This window comes from Aotus nancymaae, unplaced genomic scaffold (assembly GCF_030222135.1).
Source record: "Aotus nancymaae isolate 86718 unplaced genomic scaffold, 86718_ANA_hifiasm-v0.15.2.pri h1tg000051l, whole genome shotgun sequence".
In the NCBI taxonomy this organism is placed as follows: Eukaryota; Metazoa; Chordata; class Mammalia; order Primates; family Aotidae; genus Aotus; species Aotus nancymaae.
In genome coordinates, this window is record NW_026988465.1 from 6,891,741 (window position 1) to 6,906,715 (window position 14,975).

General features: G+C 37.7%; 1 protein-coding gene across 1 annotated transcript in view; it reads right to left on the reverse strand.

Moving 5' to 3' along the window:
• LOC105708689 (uncharacterized) overlaps positions 1 to 14,975 on the reverse strand; it is a 245,405-nt gene that overhangs the window by 44,434 nt on the left and 185,996 nt on the right. The window lies entirely within an intron of this gene.

A 14,975-nucleotide genomic window follows, 5' to 3' on the forward strand; every position in this document is an offset into this window, starting at 1 on the left:
CACACACACAATGGGATATTATTCAGCTTTAAAAAAGAAGAAAATTCTGACACATGCTACAACATGGGTGAACCCTGAGGGCATTATGCTAAGAAAGATAAACCAGTCACAAAAGAACACATACTGTATGACTTTACTTACATGAGGAGGTATCTGAAATAGTCAAAATCATAGAAACAGAAAGTAGAATGGTGGTTGGCAGGCGCAGAGGAGAGAGGAAATGAGAAGTTGCAAACAGTATAGAATTTCAGTTTTTCAAGATAAAAAAATCTCAAAAGACTGGTTGCACAGCAATGGGAATATACTTACCACTGAATTGTAACTTAAAAATAGCCAAGATAGTAAGTTCATGTTATGTGGCTTTTACCATAATTAAACAGTTTTTTAAAATAAACATGAAAGTAAATTATTGTAAATGGTAAACGTGTTTTTTATCTTTAATATCTAAAATATATTCCTACTTATCTCACTTACCCACAATGACCTCTCTATATGAAGATTAAATTATTTGCATGCAACTTGTTAAAGATCAATTTTCATTTTAAAAATTGAAATTATCAGTATGCCACTAAAAATCTATGAATACCAATTCAAAACTTAAGAACTCTTTATTCCATAACACAAGACTGATATTTTCAGTTGAAATAACATATAAAAGGATCTCATACAAAGCATTCTGGTTTAGCTCTGATCTCCTCTCTATATTTGGCATTAAGGACAAGAGATGTCAAAGTTTCTAAAATTATAGTTTTTGCAAGAGAAAAGATGAAGAGGCCATCTGAAAATAACTGAACAATCACAAAGCATTTTCCACTCAGCCCAAAGAATCTGTGGAGGCAGTATACAGTAGAGTCACCACAGTGCTGTGACTAAAAGCTCTGGGAGTTGACAGTCTGGATATAATTCTTCTCTATGCCTTAGTTTCCTCACATGGAAAAAGCACTAGTGATAGTACCCACAACCCAGGGTCAGCAGGATGAGTAGGTTGACAGATATAAAACAATTTGAACCATATTATCACTGTGGTACATTCACAAAACAATGAACACTCGATCTGTTCCAGTTTTACTTTGAACTAGTCTGAGCTTCCACTGAGTCCAAGAAATGTAGAAAACCTGTCCAAATAATGATATGATTCCTTTTATTTTTAAAGAGCTATCAATATAGATATGCAAATATTTGTTATTTAATTAAAGCAGTAAACTACATGGGTATATACCATGTGTTTTATTAAACCAGTAATTGATCTTTATAATAACCAGGCTCTAAATTCCTGGATTAGCATGCCTAATTTTTTTCTAGAAAGATTTTCTAGAATGAGATAGTAAATTCCTCAATGAAAAATGGCCCTAATAATAAACATGTTACCAAACAAGAAACTAATAACAGACTAAGCAGTTCAGTGACTAAATGACAAACCACAGGAAGTCAGAGCAGTGCTGGGGATGGCACAGAAATAGAATTCATGGACATATTCAAAAGATGTTACATACAAAAGCTTATTGCTCTCTGAAGATGATGACATAACCTGGAAAGAGAAAATAAATAATGAAAACAAAAGTGGGGAGAAAAAAGAAAGACAGAAAAAGAAAGAACAAAAGAAAGAAAAGAAGGAAGGAAGGAAGGAAGGAAGGAAAAACTAGAAGACCGTAACTACAGCCTTTTGGTCTGCACAGAACTAGTGACGCACTGAACCTGATATTGACAATTCCTTTTTGTTGTTCTTATGTGATTCTCCATGAAGGTGTAGAATGGAAAGCAAGATGTCTTTGCATTGAGCATGCTTTTCAATTACACAAATGCGGAACAGTTAAACAGGAAACAGAGCCCAAAAAGGTTTGGTTTATATACTGTAATATAGTCAGGGGCTAACTCTCTTATAGAAGGGATTCCAGAATACCTCATTCCATTTACCATCATGTGAAATGAAACCCAGAACTTTCCACACTGCTGAAGCAAAATATCCTGTACGTGATCTCCTCTTCAGTTAATCACTCTGTCATTGTTTTACCTCTTCAAAGGGAAGGGAAAATCAAATGCAGATTTGGCATTGTGTTGTTTGCAAAAGAAAAAAAAAACCCTGTGAAGTCTCAAATGATGCAAAACAGAAAGGACAGTAGCTTCTTTGACCTTTGGAAATTTCCACTGTTCTTTTCACATCCATTGACAAGATGACTAAGCAGTTTAAGTGTGTATGCACAGAACCCACTATAAAGTCATACTTTTACCATTAGTTTCACTAATAAAATGTTTCCCACTCACATTCAGATAAACATTCAGATGTACTTATTTTTCACCAGAGTTTTGATTTAGGGCAAGTAACACCAAAATTTCATTAGGAGCCACTTATAACGACTTCAAAATATTCAATTATTTTATACCTAGTAACCACAAGTCAGTATTTGTTTTTTTCTAGTAATGGTAACTATAGTATATGGATTCAAAAATTAGGAAAATCCTTGAATCAATCATTTAGAGTTTAAAAATGTATATACTGCAAAATTAGAAATTAACCAAAAAAATCAGTTGATAATGGATGATGTCAAATAAAAGGCTACATCAAAAGCTCATTAACTGAGCAAAACCAGGCAGGTACAGTGTTATTAACAATGCCCATACAAAAATAAAATATGATGGTCTTTTAATCATTTTAAATTTGCCTTTGAAATCTAAATGTATAGAATTTAGAATTGTTGTAGAATTATCTCTACAACTTTCTCTTCACTTATTGTTGCAATATTTTTCATTAAAAAGAATTTTGCTTCCATGTTTTTCAAAATTGTCTTGAAAGAGCAGCTTTTGTATCCTTCTAGACATGCAAGGCACATGATAAAATGCAGTGGCATTGTAGAATATCTTCATCCATATTGCAACTGTTCTTTTCCTCCCTTTGTAATCTTTCTTGGTTATGTACAAAGAGTATGACCATCAAAAGGATAATAAATGGCCTCTGCCACTGGGGTGTGCAATACGTATAGTGGGAATTGATTTGTTGGTTATGAAGGAAGACATAGAGCACACAGATCACTGCAAAATCACATTGAGGCCAGCAGCTACTTCTCAGTTCATGCAGACATCTCCTCTATTGCTCACAGGGTGAGCTGCCAGAGGGTGAGAAGAATGGTGAGGTCATCCAGTATTCAGCTATTAAATGAAACCTATTTCTCTGAACTTTAGCCACATTTCAAATGACACACATATATCCACCTTCCATGACCAGTCCTAATAAAGACCTGAAATCAAACAAGATTTCTATGATCCATCCATGTAATCATAATAAAAAAGACCAAAATTGCTTTGGAAAAAAAAAGGAGAATGGATTCTTAAACTCCTCTCTTCTATAGTTAACAAGAATCCTTAGGAATTAGGAATTTGGATACAACAAAGAGCCACCACTCATCAATTACGCATAATAATTCTTATTTTAAAATCACTACCAATAGATGGCACTAAAAATTTCCATATTCCTTTCTTTTGGCATAACCAAACATTGCGGTTGTACCATTTTTTAAAAATTAAGGTGCTTTTTCCATTATAATCATCTATAAGTAATTCTCTTGTTTAGGTACTTCTTATTTCTTTTCCACCATATCCCACTTATCAGCACATTTTTGAGCATGGATATCCTCAGTGACTTCTTTCTAAGACTTAATAGTCACCTTTTCAGGGAGTCATTATCATGAAGATATCAAAGAAACTTGCATACATCATATTATGTCACTGCTAAAGAAGGCTTTATTACATTCCCTCACCATTCCCTGCTCCAGAGGCTGAACTAAAGTCTAAATTAAGTCACTTGCCTAAGTAACATTACTAGTAACAAAGAATTCTTAAACTAGTGTCTCCTGCTTTTTTGTTAGGACTCTGTCAGCTACTTAATCACTTTAGCAAGAAACCTGAGGACCAAGAAACACTAGGCTGATTGAAAGTGAGCACCTTTACGCAAAACGTAGGTTAAAAAAAAAAAAAAAAAAAAAAGCATTTCTTCCTCTGTAGAAGAAGCTGGTTGAACTGGGTATAACTTATTCAACACATTATTAAATGAATATAATACGTCAGGCTTTATGACAGTGCAGGTGGCAGAATAATGGTCCCCAAATATTCCATGCCTTAATCTCTGGAATCTGTGATTATGTGAAATTATACGACAAAGGGAAATTAAGTAACAGATGGAGTTAAAGTTGCTAACAGCTGGGCTTAAAATATGAAAAATATTCTGGACCATTTAGCCAAGCCCAGTGTAATCACAAGGGTTCTTTAAAAAGAAAAATGGAAGAAGGAAGCAGAAGAGACAGAGTGAAAACACAAGGAAGAGCCAGGAAAAGGGAAGTGTGAGAAGGACTGTGCTAATGGGTTTTCTTTGAACCTACAGGTGATCCAAGGCCTCAAGACAGACTGTAGAGGCTGGAAAAGGCAAGGAAACGGATCTTCCTCTGGCGCCTCCAGAAAGAAGGCAGTCCTGCTGACGCCTTGACTTTAGCCCAGTGAGACGCACTGCAGACCTCCGACCTCTGGAATTGTAAAATAACAAATGTGTGTGGCTTTAAGTCACAAGTAGGTAGTCATCTGTTCCAGCAGCAATAGAACGCTAATACAGATGAGCTCTGGATTCCCACCTTCGAATAACATCCCCGCTCACCCACAGAATTTTTCATCCATTTGTAGAGACAGATGAGTGAAAAACATAGAACACAGAGCTAAAATCCAGGGATAAGTGCTTTAGTGTTGTACTAAATACTATGAAAAAACATATAGAATAGACCTATCTCCAAATTAGCCAGAGAGGACTTCTCTTATGAGCCTTATAAAATAAAGAGGAATTAGACAAACGGGTAGGAAAACTGGGAAGGCTTTCCAACACTATGCATTTTCAGAAGAATAAAGTCCTGTCTCTAAAACTGAAAACAAATGGAACTGGCTGGTGAAAGCTCCCGTAGGAGAAGATGCTGACACAGCGTGAAGCTGAGAGGCAGATATGAACTACTGAGAAGAGACCTAGACAGTTTATGCCATATAAAAGAGTTTGGACGTTGTCCCAACACCATCAGCAGACTGAATTTTTCTTTCCTTGCAGATGGGGAGAGATACTATGCTTGTATTTTTGAAACATTGCTCTAGCTGCAGAATAAATAAAGGTTTAGAAGGGTCCACACTAAGGGACAGAAAGCATGATGACCTACATCAATGATTTATCAGCACTGCCCAACTAGGGGCAGAACTCTGGAGTCTTCAGACGTGGCCGTGGGTGTTCCTTGCTGTCACAGTAACATGAAGGCTGGCTAAGACACTAAGCTTCCTGAAACATGCAGGGAAGTCCCAGACAAGGAAGAACTCTCTTGTCCCTGTGTTAGTTTCCTAGGGCTGTTGTAACCACAACGTGAGTGGTTTCAAACAAGAGACAGTTCTTCTCTCACAGTTCTGGAAGCTAGAAGTCTTAAGTCAAAGTGCTGGCAGGGTCATTATCCCTCCCAAGCTTCTTGGAGAGGATTCTTCCTTGCTTCCCCCAGCTTCTGGTAGGCCCCAGCACTCTTTGGCTTATAGCAGCATAACACTAATTTCTACTTCGGCCTTCACATGGCTGTCTTCCTCTGTATGTCTGTGTCTCCACACATAATAACACCACCCATACCGGATTAAAGGCCCACCCTACTCCAATATGGCATCATCTTAACTCACATTTGCAATGACTTTATTTCCAAAGAAGGTCACAGTCTGAGATAATGTGGGTTAGTACTTCCACATATCTTTTTTTGTTTTGTTTTCGGGGAACACAGTTTAACCCCTAACACTCCCAAATGTGAATAGCAGCGCTTTTGAAGAAAAGAGAATTGAAGCAGTGGTGGAACAGAGATAAGGGAGTGTACTCCAGAGAAGTTTGACTACTATCAACAGGATGTGGAGGCTGAATATGAGAGCTAAAAGAAAAGATTCAGACAGGGTTCCAAGGTTTCTGGTTCAGGTAGCTTACCCAATGGTGACTGAATAGAGAACATATTAGAAAAACTCATTTGGTTGGGGAGTGAAGAAGATAAGGAAAACGATAAGTTCATGTCGACCTGCTTATAGAAAATGTCAGTGATATATCCCAAAGAATTTCCCAGTAGTCAGTTGTCCTTATGGAAGTGGAGTTCAAGAGACATCAGGACTGGAAATACAAATTTAAGGCCATATACATGATAATAAGAAGCAATCAGAATGGTGTGAAAATGACCTGAAACTTTAAAACTTATAAAAATGTTGGTGACTAGTAAGATACACATTTTCTCTTCTGATGGAATTTACTATATTGCTGGAGCAATTGAGACTCCAGCACCCATTGAAGTGACTCTTTTTCCATATGCTGCCTGATGGCTGCAAACCCACTTCAGAACCCTTCTCCATTTACTTCTCTGAAAAAGTTTATGAATCAGAGTTTTTAAGGTGAGAGAGTCGTTGACATATAGACAGTAATACTGATGTAATATTAGTAGCTATTATGTACTGAATACACGATGCCCCGGGAGCTTTTCATAAATGTATCTAATTTGCAGGGCCAATTTGGAGGAGGATATGTGGTACTGTACTCATTTTACAGATGAGAAAACTAAGAAAGTTCAGTTTACTTGCTTTAGATACACAGCTAGTAAGAGACAGATCAAAATCAGAACCTAGATTTAAACCTGATTTTAGTCTGATGTCAAAACCTGTGCATTTCCACAACTCATGCCGCTTTCACTACATGGGGGTTGGCAGGGATGGCAGGAAGGAGGTATACAACCCACTCACATACACCCGGAACTCAGTGAAAATGCAAACTGATGTTCATGAGTTAGTGACTCTGCTCTTTGAAGGCAGAAACTGTCTGTCTTGTTCACTGCTACATTCCCAGGTGCAAGCACCATGCCTCATGCATTGCAGATACTTGAAAATGAATATGTACTAAATGAATACATTTTTAGAATAAATGGGTTTCTAAAGGGCTTCGGTTAAAACTATGATCTGCTTCTGTCTATTCTTATAATTTACCATTTCAGTATTCATGCAGCCTATGCCAATTTATGTGCTTGGTACCTAGGAAATTTGAAAGCCACCATTAGGATTTTCTAAATGGCAGCTGAGGAAAGGTACCACAGGGTATCATTATGTGATGTAGCTGGTAGGACCCTCTTTGGGCAAGTTCATGGTGACACCACGTTTAAAAGAAAATGAGGTAAAATATGTCAAGATAAAGAAGCACGTATTTGGAAAGAAAGAACATTAATCAAAAATAAGTTATGACAATACTATAATTGTGTTGATACTAGATTAATATTATCATATTAATTATAAGTGGTATGATTTTTACTATTTAACAAAATTATTAAAATGCTCAAATCTGTTATTGCCTTTGTCTTTGTTTCAAGTATTTTTGTGAAATGTATATCTTTTTACTTAGGTATCTGTACATACACATTTGTCAAAATGTTCTGGATAAAATTCTTATCCATTCTTTCAACTTCTAGAAAACCTGATGAAAAGAAAAACTTCACAACTTTTTTTGATGTTGGCATTTTTAAACTGGACATTTCCCCTTAAAACTGTGTCTCCTTGGTCAATGTGGCTATTATATTTTTAATATAACACATTGCACTTTTAACAGGTTTAATTCAATTTACAACAAATGCCTCTAATTAAGTTAAAAGATCTTTGAAAATTGCTAAATCTTAGGGGTAATATTACCACTACTGACATTGAAATAATTGATCATTCCCACTGAGGCACAAAAGTACAAATGTTCTAATGAGAAAACAGCGAATGAAGTATATTGAAGGAATCCAAAGAGACTCCAAACTCTTTAGGCTGTTATTTCCAATGACAGTCTCTGAATGGGAGAGAGACGCTTTGGAGGGGGCAGGGAACGATGAAACTTATCACACAGTATAAAAAGAAAATTGAAAGCAAACTTCACCACTTGAAGCAAAGGATACCAAAGTCTGTTTGCCTTTTCACAAATACATTTTTCTAAATTCAATGTGTGTTGTATGTTTCTGTTTTAGAATGTTAATTTTGCCATTTGAAAATAATATTTTCTTTAACATTCTCTAGTAATAAATACTGGGCACAATATTTGAGTGAATGTATTTTTCCAAGAGAAATTCTCTTAGAGTCAAGGATGAATAAATACAGGACTCGTGCTTTATGATAATTAAGATGTATGAAAACTGAGGACAACAGGCCAGGCATGGTGGCTCACCCCTGTAATCTCAGCACTTTGGGAGGCCCAGGCAGGTGGATCACAAGGTCAAGAGTTCAAGATCAGCCTGGCCGAGATGGTGAAACCCCATCTCTACTGAAAATACAAAAATTAGCCAGGCAGGGTGGCGGGTGTCTGTAATCCCAGCTACTCAGGAGGCAGAGGCAGGAGAATTGCTTGAACTCAGGAGGCGGAGGTTGTGTAAGCCAAGACTGCACCATGCAAATTAGCTGGGCGTAGTGGCTAATCTCAGCTACTTGGGAGGCTGAGACAGATGAATCACTTGAACCCGGGAGGCAGAGGTTACAGTGAGCTGAGATTGTGCAACTACACTCTACCCTAGGTGAGACAGCAAGACTCCATCTCAAAAAAAAGAGAAAACTAAGGACAATTTTCCCTGACTAAACAACAATAGCAGAACGGGAAGCAGAAATGGATGACTTTTGTCATAGTTATTATCACAGCTTACCTTCTGGCTTTGGGAAGTCACTTAGCTTTGCAGCTAATCTGTTAGAAAGAAGGGGAACATTTACCTTGCTGGTATTTTCCTGGCCTAATTAGTTAAAATGTTTACAAACCACTTCATAAGTGAAAATAGCTAAATATTTTATACATAATGGGAGTTTTATTAATAATTGGAACAATAATGTAAAAGCAGTTCGCTTTGAAAACAATTACATTGATGAACTGTGTGATAATGTGTAAACAGAACAGTATAAGAAAAAAACAAAAACAACTTCACAGCTTAGCCAGAAGAATACCATCAGGAGCCTCCTAGAGACGTAAGGCTGCCCACACTGAAGGATGAGGGGAGGCAGGGCTACGTACAGGCTGACAGCAGAGATTCCAGCTTCAATTTTTGTTCTTCTATCTACAGTTTTGTGATATTTCATAAATTATCTAGTCTCTGGGCCTCAAATGCCTTCCATGAAAACAAGAGTCTGTACTGTCAACAATTTCAAATTATTATGATGATCAAACAAGAGAATATGTCAGATTCCTAGGAAGGCACATGCCACTTTTGCTTATTATACAAACCTGAGAGGTCACTAACTAGTCAAAGGAAGTACTTTTGAATCACGAAATTAGTTTTTCATTTTGTATTCACCATTGCAGGCAACGGAAAACACATTTCAGTGAAAAGAATCACATTGTGATTCTAACGGCATCTATAAGTAGCTCAGACATTGAAATCAAGAAAGAAAGGTCATTGCTTGATTCTCTTGTTTCCTTCCTAAAACCATAGTTGGATTGTATGTATTAGATAAATAGGTGTTTTGCAGTAAGGAGTCCAAAAAGAGAAATGCAACTCAAACCATTGACGATATCAGCTATGTTGAAAACAGAAGAAAGTGAAAAATACATGCAGTGGATACGAGTTTAAACAGGAGGTCAATAAATTTATTTTGTGTACAATACACTCTCACACTCAGACTCTCTTGTGGGATCAAGTTTAATTTTGCCTTGTCTAGCAAAATGTGGACATATGTCAAATATAATATGGGTCTGACATCTTTTCCTGACATAATAGTCTAATTCAGATATAACTCAGATTAAAATGAAAATGAAGACAAATGAGGAAAAAGTAGTAACTGAGTATTGACAAGAAGTCTAAGGATAGCAGTTCTGTTATGTTGCAGTGTCTGGAGTCATGGGTAACTCATAGTACTCTCAGGAAGGTACAATTCAACTGAATTGACTTGAATCAAAAATGCATATAGCATAAAGAATGAGCTGAATTTAGCAGTATATATAATATATACATATATGACATATACGTGTCTATTTAATGAATACAGTATCAAAAGAAAAATGTATAGCAGAGTTTTAAAAGTATGAATTTTTAAAATCAGATGGAACTGTGAATATTGACTCCATCACAAAGTAGCTATAGAAACCTGAGTAAAGTACTTAACCTCTCTAAAACAGTAATTTTAAGAAGAAAACACCTTTTTTTTTTTTTGAGACTTGCTCTGTCGTCCAGGCTGGAGTGCAATGGCACAATCTTGGCTCACTGCAACCTTTGCCTCCCGGGTTCAAGCAATTCTCCTGCCTCAGCCTCCCAAGTAGCTGGGATTACAGGTGTCTGCCACTGTGCCTGGCTAATTTTTTTTTTTTGAATTTTTAGTAGAAACAGGGTTTCACCATCAGGCTGGTCTTGAACTCTTGACCTCTTGATCCACCCGCTTCAGCCTCCCAAAATGCTGACATCACAAGTCACCACACCTGCCCGATAATACCTATTTTAAAGGTTCATGAAGAAATGAAAAAGAGCCCAGGTACGGTGGCTCATGCCTGCAATCCCAGCACTTTGAGAGACCCTGGTGGAAGGATAACTTGAGGCCAGGAGTTAGAGACCAACCTGGCCAACATGGTGAAATCCCACCTCTCCAAAACATACAAATATTAACCAGGCATGGTGGCACACGCATGTAATCCCAGCTACTCATAAGGTTGATGTGGAAGGATCACTTGAGCCAGGAATTCAAGGCTGCAGTGAGCCATGATTGCACCACTACCCTCTAGCCTGTGTGACAAAGTGAAACCCTATTTCCATAAAAAAAAAATGGAAAAAAGAAATGAAAACAGAGAATACGTGTAAATCTATTAGCATAGTATTTGTCTCACAGTAAGTGGTCAGTTAATATTAACCAAATAGAAGTATTCTTATTTCTGTCACCATCATTATTTTTAATAACCATGATGGCAACATTTTCTAAACAAATAATGGAAATAATCTGAATTCCACTCTTCTAGTTTCTTACAAGGAAGTGCCTTTACTATAGAAATAAGATTTAAATCCTTCCAATTATGTCGAGAAAACTTTTAGTAATTATTAATCCGTATCTTCTTTTAAGACTTCTAAATAAAGACCTAAAATAGAGAAAAATATGTCTTCATAATTTAGTGCAACAAAATATGTAATATATTAATTATTTTGCTTTCCAATTTAATCCTGAGTTGTTTTATTTAGTCACCTATTATAAAAAGTAATTTGTGTTGATAGCTCTAAGGAAATCTAGAAATTAAAGAGCTAATTAAATTCTTTCTGAGTAATTCTTGAGGCTCTGTATCAATATATGTGTGCAAACACATTCAAACATCTACAAATAGCCAAGTACTGCAGGATGTTTCTGGAAATTGACCTTCCATGATGTCTACTTTGGCTAACCCTTTCCTCTGGGCAAACAAACCTAACCTTTAAGCCACATTTTCAAAGGAATCATAGACCATGCACCTCATAGAACTGAACTAGAATGTCAGAAATTACGATCAAGATAGGAAAGAGGAGTAAGGAGAAGCTGACCTATTTTTGTTGTGAATTTACTACTGATGGAGGATCTCAAGAAATTCCTTACTTTCTTAAGTAAAATAATAATAAATACCCTGTAAAATATTTAAATAGTGGTCCCATTTCCATAAATAGTTTGGCATCTTCAAAGGTATATTTAAATAATATTTTTATAAATGATTTACCTGCATATTTAAGAAAAGGAGTTTTTAAAACATATCATGAAAGCCATATAAAGAAGCCATAACTGGTGTGATAATTCTAGAATATCACCCTAAAACAAAAATACCATCATAATTTACAGAATTCTTTATTAATTTAATTCTATGTATATAATCCTATATTTCAGTAAAGGTGCTATTTTTTTCCTCCGGGGGCTCTGATATATATAAATAATAGCAAATATCTTGCTATTTTAAAATATAACTCATTATTTTCTTCATCTTTCATTTTTTTACATATGCATTTATCAAAATACACATCAGTAAATCTTAAAATCAAAACCTAAATTTATATTTAAAATTCAAATTTTAAATTCCAAAACATATGAAATTTAGTGAATATAAAATTTACTGAGGCACTGTCATTCAAAGGGGACAAAAATCTGGGATGCTGATTAGAATAGCAAGGTAAACATAAGCCATAGAAAACTTGAGCTCTCTCCTACTAAGTAATTGTCATCTACTCAGAGGCAAAGTTGAATGCATGAGGTCCCTTGAGGAGAGATCATGAGAGCTATACCTGTCCTGAAGAGAAGGAAGAACTCAGCAGAAGGAGAACCTGACCCACAAGGCCTTTGGTGATTATCTAAAGTTAAAGTGGCCTTTCCTATTGTCCTAAAATGAGGCAAGAGGAACATGCCTTTGTGTTTCCACATCAGTCATCAGCAGTGAGTTGCCCTATGAGAGGGGCGCAATTTGGATGAGGAAATTTCCTATGACCAAGGAGAATTCTCAAAGAGGCCATCAGGTCTCAGCCATCCACAGCCAGTATTTCCAGCAACTGCAGGATGGGGGCTGGGTCTGAGTGAAACATGACAGTATCCATCACAGTCCACCCTTTGTGCCACTTGCTTCCTACAGTAAATTCACACCATCTGGAAACTGTTCCTCCATGATTCTGGTTAGTCTTGTTTCCCAGGGAGCTTAGTGGAGAAGGGTGAGTGAGGACAATGGCAACCTGAGTTGTACTGTTGCCATACAACTGCTGCAATTGATCTCAAGGTTAACACTGATATTCTTTTTTTTTTTTTTTTTTTTTTTTGAGACAGAGTCTCTCTCTGTCACCCAGGCTGGAGTGCAGTGGCGTGATCTTGGCTCACTGCAACCTCTGCCTCTAGGGTTCAAGCAATTCTTTCACCTCAGCCTCCTGAGCAGCTGGGATTACAGACGTGCAAAACCATGCCCGGCTAATTTTTGTATTTTTAGTGGAGACAGGGTTTCACCATGTTGGCCAGGCTGGTGTCAAACTCCTGACCTCAGATGATCTGCCCACCTCAGCCTCTCAAAGTGCTGGGATTATAGGCATGAGTCACCACACCTGGCAACATTGACATTCTTTATTACCCACCTCCACCACACTTACCCCAGAGTCACACTTCTGCTCGTCTAGATGTCTTGCTTGTTGGGGTGTTCTAACCTTCATGCCCTGAAGGTCCAAGTCCTAGGTAATGTGACCTTCTCAGGCTTTGGCTCCTTTCTGTGTCCACTGACAGTTAAAGCCAGGCATGAGGACCAGAAGAAGCCCCAGATGTATCACCCAAGAACCAAACCTATTCTCCCCTGTCCCCTTGTATAGTAGCAGCTCCACCTCCTACCAAAGATAAGAGATAATTAACCTTGGCAATACTGTGACTCTTTTCCTTGCCTGCTGTTCTCTTGGCATGAGGAACCTGAGATGACCTGGTGGTGGCTATGGCTTAATATCTGTCCTGTGCCCTGAGATAGAAATGATTTCCTTCTGTAAAGCAAGGCCTCCAGAATGCTATAGCCTCAAATTGTTAGGTTAGGAAACAAATTCATTTCCAGCTCTTGCCTTCCAATTATTCTATGTGCCAGAAACACCCAATATTATGGATACTTACAGGCTCCCTATTCGTCCAAGGTAATATTGTGAATCCAGTGACTGAGCTGAACTTCCAAGAGGCTATTTCACCAGTCTATCAAGTTGGAAGCATATGGAGGGTAGGAAATGTACTGACATTAGTGGATCATGGTTCCATGGCTGCATTGCCATGGCTTCAGGGACCAAACGCTCTCTAAATTGCCAGACAGTGTACTCACCATGGCCTAGCTGGCAATACACACAAACCCATATCTAGAATATGTGTTGCTCCAAGACAAGCTGAATTGCTGCATCTTCCAAGGAGGAGGAAGGGGCCGAGTGTAGTCAACTTGCCACAAATGGCTGGTTGGTCTCCTTGAGAGATGATGCCATATCCAGGGCAGCATTTATTTCTATTGGTGATGGGCTGGACATTTGGCAGCACTAGCTAATGTAAGCCATGGTGAAGCAGCCCACGCATGTAGCTTTCTTCTCTGCCCACGTGTTTATCTGGTTTATTAACTCATCGGGCCAGCACTGAGATGGTCAATTTTAAAGATAGGTTAAACAGCTGAGACACTCTGTTTACTTTTTTGCTTGGTGCCTCTTTCAGGGTAGATGCTGTGAGTGTGAACATGCAACCCCTAAATTTTTACACTTTGTATCCACACTTCAAAGGTAAATTCCTCTGATTCTTTCTCAAAACTTATTATATATTTTCTCTTTTCCCTTTCAGGCCGCTGTCCAAGCAGCCAGGCCATCTGTCTCTACCATGAGCCCTCACAGACGTTTATCTTAGGCCACTTCACTTTTAACACAAAGGTAACGCCTAGTTGCACCTGCAAGAGTGCTACCCACTAGAGAATTTCCCCTGCCTGCTGCCGTGCAGGGACACCCCGAGTGAGCTGTAATGCAGCAGCTATCTGTTTCCCACTGCATGAACCACCTGCAAACTATGCTTGTTCTTTTTTTCTTTTCCATCAGGTGGTCTTAAAAGCTCACTCTCCAATATTGACACAGATATTAATTCAGAGAGGGAATCCAATGCATCAGGAGTAGGTATTATGAAAGTCTAAGTCATCTGCTCATACAGCTTACTTTTAAAATTAAGGTCATCTCCAAAAGATGGCATGGTTTCACCAGTATGGTATCATAGATATGGCATATGTCTAGACTCACCAAATTGTATACAAATACATGTGCAGGATTTTTTGGTGGGGGCGGGGGGATACATCAACTATACCTAGTGAAGGTTACATTAAAAACTGATAAGTGCTATGAAGAAAGACATATGAGATATGAATCAGGATAATGAGACAGGGATTGACTGTTGGATGAACATGGAAAGCCACAAGGTGGCATTTTAGAAGACCTGGATAAGATGAAACCAGGTCAGGTTATGACAATAGGGAAAAACATTCTAGATAG